General features: G+C 44.7%; 1 long non-coding RNA gene across 1 annotated transcript; it reads left to right on the top strand.

The window, feature by feature from the left end:
• The first annotated feature begins 4,506 nt into the window (after positions 1-4,506).
• Positions 4,507-6,331, top strand: LOC135766825 (uncharacterized). The gene is made up of 2 exons (XR_010541827.1): positions 4,507-5,975; positions 6,162-6,331. It is a non-coding gene; the product is annotated as an uncharacterized lncRNA (long non-coding RNA).
• Positions 6,332-9,329: the final 2,998 nt, after the last annotated feature.

The following is a 9,329-nucleotide window of genomic DNA, read 5'->3' as shown; positions in this document are numbered from 1 at the left end:
AAATCCTTTGAAGGGCGAATTGAAGTCACCAGAGATAACTCAAAGAGTATGACATATCTGAAACTGTCAGGACTGACAGCAGAGGACACAGCCGTGTATTACTGTGCAAAACAAGCACAGCAACACAAAACACTTATAAAGCTGAACAAAAACTGCTTTGAGCAGACTGATACATTTAATCTCTTGCCTCTAGAGGTCAACAGGTGGCAGCAGAGGATGATAAGTAAATCTTAAAAACGTCATATGGGTGTGTCGGTCTAAGATAGCTGGTAAAGGCTACAGCACAACCTGTGACCCCATTAAGAATAAGTTATATAGAGAATGAATGGATGGAGATCAACATCATTTGTTGGCATCTTTCTATTAACCATGTTGTTGTTTAACTTTATTTTACTCTTTTTACTATATCATATGAAATCCTATTCATTTATCAGGTTTTAATTTGGGCACATGCTGAATCAAACAACCAGCAGAGAAATCATTTCATCATTGAAATCATTGATCATTGAGGATGAGTTCTCTTATATGACCCCAGTAAAACGACATTTGTTGAGAAAAGGGCTGTGTTAGATCCTGCTCTATGTTTTTTTAATAACCAGGAGACCAAGGGAATAGGGAAAACAAAATAGTTGCTGTTTGGATTAGTTTGCCAAATTTCACACACACCTGTTTGATCTGTTCTTGTTTATAATCCAATTTTTTCCTAATTTGTCAATTCTTATGTTTCCCGTCATTAAATCCTTTAATTGGAACTTTCTATGCAAGGAGCATTTGCACACTGCATAAAGAAAAGACATGAATATTATATTATTCACTAATACTAATGTATAATTTATCTGATACATTCATTTCTATTGTTGAATTAAAGTATTAACAGGTTGTTGAGCTGATAATGTGAAGTGTTGGTGTTGAACATGGCTAGTAAACTATGCACTTTAACACTCAGGTGCCTGGGAATAATTGAGAGGTTGTGGGCTGGACTTGCAGTTCTGTATTAACCCTACTGTAGTTATTCTACTGACTTTCTGGGAACAGCGAATAAGTTTCTATGTATATTCAATCTTTATGCAAAAATGTCGCCCTCCCCACACACCCTAATGAAAGCATCGATATAAACACTTATTCTACAGTAGAGCAGCTCATCTGAAAACATGTTTAACTCAAATCTGTTTATGCTGCTGTCAGCAGTGATCTCTTGTAAGTATTAATAATTATAGTAGTTTTCTACAATGTTTTCCTATATGATTAATCTTATCTTTATTCCAGGTGTTCACTGTGTTGAACTGACTCAACCTGCATCCATTAATGTGAGGTCTGATCAGACTTTGACTCTGTCCTGTAAGGTGTCTGGATATTCACTGACTGATAGCAGCTACTGCACTCACTGGATACGACAGACTGCTGGAAAACCTCTGGAATGGGTTGGATGTATTTGTTATTCTGGTAGCACATATCACAGTGATAAACTGAAAAGTAGATTTCAAGTTACAAGAGACACTTCCAGCAGCACAGTGACTCTACAAGGACAGAATATGAGGACTGAGGACACAGCTGTGTATTACTGTGCACGAGAGAGCACATTGATGTAAACCACAAGCACTTCTGTTCAAAAACATACAAAATGAGAGGCACAACTCAAAGTTACATGAACTTAACATGAATGTGTGTTTGGGCCTTTTTGGACACCTGAATAATCCACAAACATGTCTGAATGCCATTGTCATTTGATACAATTTTTTTTCTCAGTATTAACCTCACTTTTCTAAAACGTTTTGCATGTCAGCAACAGCTCTCAAATGAGGTCATTGTTAAATCAGTTAAATAAATCAGGAATAAACTATTTTGCCCTCTTATAAAATAGTTTAACATAAATTACAATAATCTCTTCATTCTACTTTTTCATAGATTACAAATTCAGATTTAATATTTGCAAAATGAGTTTATAGATTTTGTTTAATCCTAATAATCAAATGGCTTTTTTAAAAACACTCAGGTGATGTCCCTCTAAAATCCCAGCCTTCTTGTTGTAAAACACGTAGTGTTCATTTTTTTTGTATGTAAATATTTATGTAAACAGTGGGCATGAGTCAGTTTATGTATTTTCCTCTGATCACTATAGGCAGTGACAAACAGCTTCAGGTCATTTACACTTTAAAGTGCATCATGTTCACTAAAGCTTTACTGCTGCTGCTGGCAAGTGTAAACTGTAAGTAGTTTATTATTTAAATAAATGACATTCACATTTTCTGTATGTAAAAAAACTTTTTCTGTTTTATCTTATCTATTATTTATCTTTATCCTATTATATGTCTGCTTATTCTGTTATGGTTTTTTGTATTTTCAACAGGTATTAATGCAGATGAACTCTCTCAGCCTGAGTTTCTGACTGTTCGGCCTGATGGCTCTCTAACTATCGACTGTAAAGTCTCTTATTCAGTTACTAGCGGTCACACAGCTTGGATCCGTCAGCCTGCAGGAAAACCTCTGGAGTGGATTGGATTGATCAGTAGTAGTGGAGGCTTAGCCTACAAGGATTCACTAAAAAACAAGTTCAGCATCAACAGAGACACCTCCAGTAATACAATAACATTGAAAGGAAACAATATTCAAGCTCAAGACACAGCTGTGTATTATTGTGCCAAATATCACAGTGACAGAAACTAACAGCCTCCCTGTACAAAAACTTTATAACTGAAATACATCAGGTTTTCACAACTGATTGTGGATTTTAACAACAATTACATAACAATACACAATAAATAGCCTGAATATTATTAACTGCTAAAAAACTTTATTATTTGTTAAGGTAGAAAGATTAAATAAAATCAGTATTGTCACTTGTATTATGAAACTTGCCTTTACTTTGCTTTCTTTAAGATTAGACAGGCGCTCAGGTCAAGTCTCCAACTTCAGCTCTGTATTATGGACAGTCTGCCAAAGATGTTTTCCTTCATCTCTATTAAAAATATCAGTAACACATGAACTACTGAAACATCAGTAGGTGGCAGTAGTACATCAGTTTGTATTTCTTGAATTCACATTATTGTGATCCTTAAAAAATTTACCCGAGCTCCAGCATGGACCTTACCTAATTTAAAGGGATAGTTCGGCCAAAAATGATATTAAACCCATGATTTACTCACCCCCAAGCTGTCCGAGGTGCATATGTCCATCGTTTTTCAGATACACACATTTTCTGATATTTTAGACAATGTTTTAGATCTTACAGTTAATTAAATGTGAAGTTACGGGGTCCACGACCTTCAAGTACAAAAAAAGTGACTCCATCCTTCACAAAATAAATCCAAACGGCTATGATAAATAAACGTCTTCTGGGGGTAATCCGCATTGTGTTGTTGTAGAAATATCCATATTTAAAACTTTATTAACGAAAATAACTCGCTTCCGGTAATGCCGCCATCTTAGTCTTGTCTGCATTCAGGATGAGAGCTTACGCAGCCTACTGAGGCTACTCTGCTGCTGCTCTGTGTCCCCGCCCTCCGAATTTGTCATACATCACTAAGAAAAGTGCGTACACTACGCTAATACTCTCTCCTGAATACAGAGGAGTCTAACTGTGCATTCAGACCGCCACCGGCGAGAGCGTCAAAGTGGCCGGAAGTCATTCATTTTCAATGAGAGCCGGCGGCGAACTCCGGCGAGCAGCGGCGTGGCGCATCATGTAAAGCGTGAGCGTCGAGGAGAGTTGAAATCAGCTCAACTTTATGGTAATGAGATATGACGCGGTTCGGCGGCAACCAATCGGAAGGCGGAAATGTTCATCGGCAACCAATCGGAAGGCGGAAACCTCCGCCTGAGAAGAGTTCAGAGAATGCATTCGAGCGTCAGAGCGTCCACTACAACTTTTCTTTAGCGTCGTTTTCAGGGCAGCCAGAGCTTTTATTGACCCTCTCGCCGGTGGCGGTCTGAATGCACAGTAAGATGGCGGCGCTACCGGAAGGTAGTTATTATCGTTAATAAAGTTTTAAATATGGATATTTCTACAACAACACAATGCGGATTACCCCCAGAAGACCTTTATTTATCATAGCCGTTTGGATTTATTTTGTGAAGGATGGATGCACTTTTTTTGGACTTGAAGGTCGTGGACTATGGGTGGACCCCGTAACATTACATTTAATCAACTGAAAGATCTAAAATATTTTCTAAAATATCCGAAAATGTGTTTGTCTGAAAAACGATGGACATATGCACCTCGGACAGCTTGGGGGTGAGTAAATCATGGGTTTAATATCATTTTTGGCCGAACCATCCCTTTAAGATTTGTAAACTAATAACTACATGTGAAGTGGACTATGAAGTCTTTAATTTTATATCTTGTTTAGTGGCATAGTTGACTACTAATTTAAAGGTATAGCGGAATAATTTCTTTTTACGGGTGGATCATCCCAGTTGTCAATAATTCTGGTGATATGTTTACGTAAGGCCGTCGTACGTGCTCGTCCCTAGGTTCGCTTTCTGCGCATGCGCACTTTCAGGTGTATATGTGTCACAAGGTGACGATCTCTTGGGCGGAACCAAAAGTCGGGAAACTTTGGTTCCGCCCGGATGTTTCCGCCCAGACCGAAGAACGGAAACACCGGACATCCGGCAGATTCGCGGAGGCTGTAATCAGCCGATTGGGCACAGCTGTGCCTAGTTGAAGAGATCGCTGGGCAATTGGATGACTGAAGTACAGAGAGGAGTATATAAAGCACAGTTAGATCACAGTTCGGGAGTTCGGGCACGAGAGGGGGATTGACACGGGGAGAGCTCCTCTGCTTAGGGCAGGAGAGGTAACTACGTACCTTTTGAAGAGCCCGCAGGCTCTGTTGATCCGGGCTGCGCTTGAAGCGCGCGGAAAGAAGACAGGAGCTGCCTGGGGTGAAAGAAAGGCGATACGTGAGTGGAGAAAAGGAGCACCCCGAAGAGAGCATTGTGCTGTCAAGCCTGTGCTTAGTGTGTGCTGGGAAACGGAGCTGTGCTCATTTTTGGACGTGGTGGCTGTCTGTGTTTCTCTCTCTCTCTCTCGTTGCAGTCTTTATTGTGGACCTGCTGGAGTAGACAGGAAAGTCCTATGGGTAAGAAGGAACTTTGTTCTAACCAATACTGAAGGAGTAAAGCAGGAAGAAAATTGACCGTCTGGTACAACGTAAATAAAGGCTATCCGCCGTGAGTATACCCTTTTTGTGTGGAGTAACTGGCAAAAATTAACTTGTGTAACCATTGGAAACCTCCAGGAGAAGGAGGGCGGCCCTACCCCTACAAGAGTGTGGTGGGCGAGCCGTTAGAAGTACAAATTCAAGCAGCCACCGCAACGAGACTTATTGTGGTCGTATTTCCCATCGCCTTACCGTAGCCCAAGCGCAGTGGAGGACACCGGGCGCTTCCCTTGTTGTGGTGCACTTATAGTGTGGTGAGTGAGACTGTGTAATAAATCTTTTCACGTTGGAGTGGTACTGTGTATTTGCTGCGGGTTGCTGTGTGTCTTGTAGACGAAGCCCCGCATCATCCATTTTCTTCCACTGGGCAGAGGACGGAGAGGCCAACGACTACAGAAACCACTGTTACTATAAATAGTGTGCTGTTTGGAGTACGAAGGGACGCAGACTAAGAGCTGTCCGTGACCGTGAGTAAACCATTGGAAACATTCGTGGTGTGAACTTACCTGTGTCTGTTTTGTCGCAGAGTCAGAGGCGAAAGGGTCCGCCGCCCCGTGGTCTCTACGAAAAGGGCGCCCCCGTCTAGGAATCGATCGGCCTATGGGCATTGGAGATAGGGCAGCGCTCGACCCGGTGAGGTGGTGTGTGACCTTCGCCCCTCTGCTGACTTACAGAGAAGAACCATACTTACCCAGAAAGCTGTAAACAGCAGAGCCGCGGCCACCTGTGGAGAGAGAGCAGAACGAGAGTGAAAAATAGAAGAACAAACTGTGAACGTGATACCTACCCAGAAAGCTGTAAACAGCAGAGCCGGTGAGAAATACTCGAAGTCTCAGTAACAGTGTCTTTGTGTCCTAGCGGCCACCTGTGGAGAGAGAGCAGAACGAGAGTGAATAATCGAAGAACAAACTGTGAACGTGATACCTACCCAGAAAGCTGTAAACAGCAGAGGAGGCGAGAAATACTCGGAGTCTCAGTAACAGTGTCTTTGTGTCCTAGTGGCCTCCTGTGGAGAGAACGGAAAACGAGAAGGAACATGAGGAGAATGGACTGTGTGAAGATACAGTGGTGGTGGAGGAGAGCCTAGAGTGGCCATTGTTTTAAGTCCCCCGTTTCCCCTTCCCTATTTAATATTTTTAAGTAATTTAATAAAGGATATTTTAATTTTATGCTTACCTTGTGTGTCTGGTCATTGGGGTGGCTTTGGGAATCTCCTCGAGGAGGAGAAAGGGGCGTGACCTTATTTACATCTGGGTCCACCCCTACCTGTGACAGATTTGGCGTAGTCGGCAGTCCACCTCGGGTTGAGACCAAGGTCCCCCAATGGCCTACCACGTTTTTTTTTAAAGAAAAGCTCCCATCAACACCCTATCAGTCCCTAAACAACGCGTTCTCGGGACGAGAACGGATTGGCGGGGGAGGATGTCACAAGGTGACGATCTCTTGGGCGGAACCAAAAGTCGGGAAACTTTGGTTCCGCCCGGATGTTTCCGCCCAGACCGAAGAACGGAAACACCGGACATCCGGCAGATTCGCGGAGGCTGTAATCAGCCGATTGGGCACAGCTGTGCCTAGTTGAAGAGATCGCTGGGCAATTGGATGACTGAAGTACAGAGAGGAGTATATAAAGCACAGTTAGATCACAGTTCGGGAGTTCGGGCACGAGAGGGGGATTGACACGGGGAGAGCTCCTCTGCTTAGGGCAGGAGAGGTAACTACGTACCTTTTGAAGAGCCCGCAGGCTCTGTTGATCCGGGCTGCGCTTGAAGCGCGCGGAAAGAAGACAGGAGCTGCCTGGGGTGAAAGAAAGGCGATACGTGAGTGGAGAAAAGGAGCACCCCGAAGAGAGCATTGTGCTGTCAAGCCTGTGCTTAGTGTGTGCTGGGAAACGGAGCTGTGCTCATTTTTGGACGTGGTGGCTGTCTGTGTTTCTCTCTCTCTCTCTCGTTGCAGTCTTTATTGTGGACCTGCTGGAGTAGACAGGAAAGTCCTATGGGTAAGAAGGAACTTTGTTCTAACCAATACTGAAGGAGTAAAGCAGGAAGAAAATTGACCGTCTGGTACAACGTAAATAAAGGCTATCCGCCGTGAGTATATGTCACCACCAGGGGCTGGCTGTTTAGAACTAAAGCCACGCCCCCTTGCAACTCCCACCTCGAGGAGGTCCCCAAAGCCAACCCAATGACCAGACAAACACGGGAACAGGTAAGTAAAATTTAAAACAAGCTTTATTTAGTTAAATATTTAAAAGAATGGGGAATTTGGGAAAAGGGGAAATTAAAACTAATAGGCCTCTTCTTCTCCCTCCAGGGAGACTGCAGCCACGGCAGACAGGCCAAGGGCAGCAAGGGTGCCAACCACCATAAGCTGGGGGAAAAGGGAAACGTCAGGCTCCGGCCTGGGCCCTGCTAACCGTGGCGCCCTCCTTCTTCCGTCCTGGAGGCAGAATAATTTTGGTGTGACTGGTAAGGAAGATCTCCACTGTCGGTGTACCTTTCCTCGGGCCGGCAGGGGGTCCTCGCCCCACGTGCCTTTACGTTCCCTGTCGTACGTCCGTCCACGTTCTCCTTATGCCCCACAGATAGTCACTGCTACACAAAAGCACTGTTAGCTTGCACTTGAGGTGTCTCTCACCGGCTCTGCTGCTTGCAGCTCTCTGGGTGGGTATCACGTTACACAGTCTGTTTCCTAATTGCTTCTCCTTGCTCTCCACAGGCGGTCTCTAGGACACAAATGACACTGTTACTTGGACTTCGGGTATTGCTCACCGGTTCTGCTGCTTACAGCTCCCTGGGTAAGTATCACGTTCACAGTTTGCTCTTCAGTGGTTCGCTCTCGTTCTGCTCTCTCTCCACAGGTGGCCGCTATGACACAAAGACACTGTCACTGTGACTTCGAGTAATTCTCACCGGCTCTGCTGTTTACAGCTTTCTGGGCAGGTATCACATTCACAGTTTGCTCTTCAATGATTCACTCTCGTTCTGCTCTCTCTCCACAGGTGGCCGCTAGGACACAAAGACACTGTTACTGAGACTTCGAGTATTTCTCACCGGCTCTGCTGTTTACAGCTTTCTGGGTAGGTACCACGTGCACGGTTTGCTCTTCAATGATTCACTCTCGTTCTGCTCTCTCTCCACAGGTGGCCGCTAGAACACAAAAACACTGTTGCTGAGACTTCGAGTAATTCTCCCCGGCTCTGCTGTTTACAGCTTTCTGGGTAGGTATCACATTCACAGTTTGCTCTTCAATGATTCACTCTCGTTCTGCTCTCTCTCCACAGGTGGCCGCTAGGACACAAAGACACTGTTACTGAGACTTCGAGTATTTCTCACCGGCTCTGCTGTTTACAGCTCTCTGGGTAGGTATCACATGCACAGTTTGCTCTTCAATGATTCACTCTCGTTCTGCTCTCTCTCCACAGGTGGCCGCTAGGACACAAAGACACTGTTACTGAGATTTCGAGTAATTCTCACCGGCTCTGCTGTTTACAGCTTTCTGGGTAGGCATCACGTTCACAGTTTGCCCGTCAATGATCCCCTCTCGTTCTGCTCTCTCTCCACAGGTGGCCGCTAGAACACAAAGACACTGTTACTGAGGTTTCGAGTATTTCTCACCGGCTCTGCTGTTTACAGCTTCTGGGTAGGTATCACGTTCACAGGTGGCTCTTCAATGATTCACTCTCGTTCTGCTCTCTCTCCACAGGTGGCCGCTAGAACACAAAGGCACTGTTGCTGAGACTTCGAGTAATTCTCACCGGCTCTGCTGCTTACAGCTTTCTGGGTAAGTATGGTTCTCCTCCGTAGGTCGGCAGAGGGGCGAAGGTCACACACCACCTCACCGGGTCGAGCGCTGCCCTATCTCCAATGCCCGTAGGCCGATCGATTCCTAGACGGGGGCGCCCTTTTCGTAGAGACCACGGGGCGGCGGACCCTTTCGCCTCTGACTCTGCGACAAAACAGACACAGGTAAGTTCACACCACGAATGTTTCCAATGGTTTACTCACGGTCATGGACAGCTCTTAGTCTGCATCCCTTCGTACGCCAAACAGCACACTACTTATAGTAACAGTGGTTTCTGTAGTCGTTGGCCTCTCCGTCCTCTGCCCAGTGGAAGAAAATGGATGATGCGGGGCTTCGTCTACAAGACACACAGCAACCCACAGCAAT

Source organism: Paramisgurnus dabryanus, chromosome 3 (genome assembly GCF_030506205.2).
Source record: "Paramisgurnus dabryanus chromosome 3, PD_genome_1.1, whole genome shotgun sequence".
NCBI classification, from domain to species: Eukaryota; Metazoa; Chordata; class Actinopteri; order Cypriniformes; family Cobitidae; genus Paramisgurnus; species Paramisgurnus dabryanus.
The sequence above is the reverse complement of the archived record's forward strand: the minus strand, read 5'-3'. Positions and strand labels throughout refer to the sequence as shown.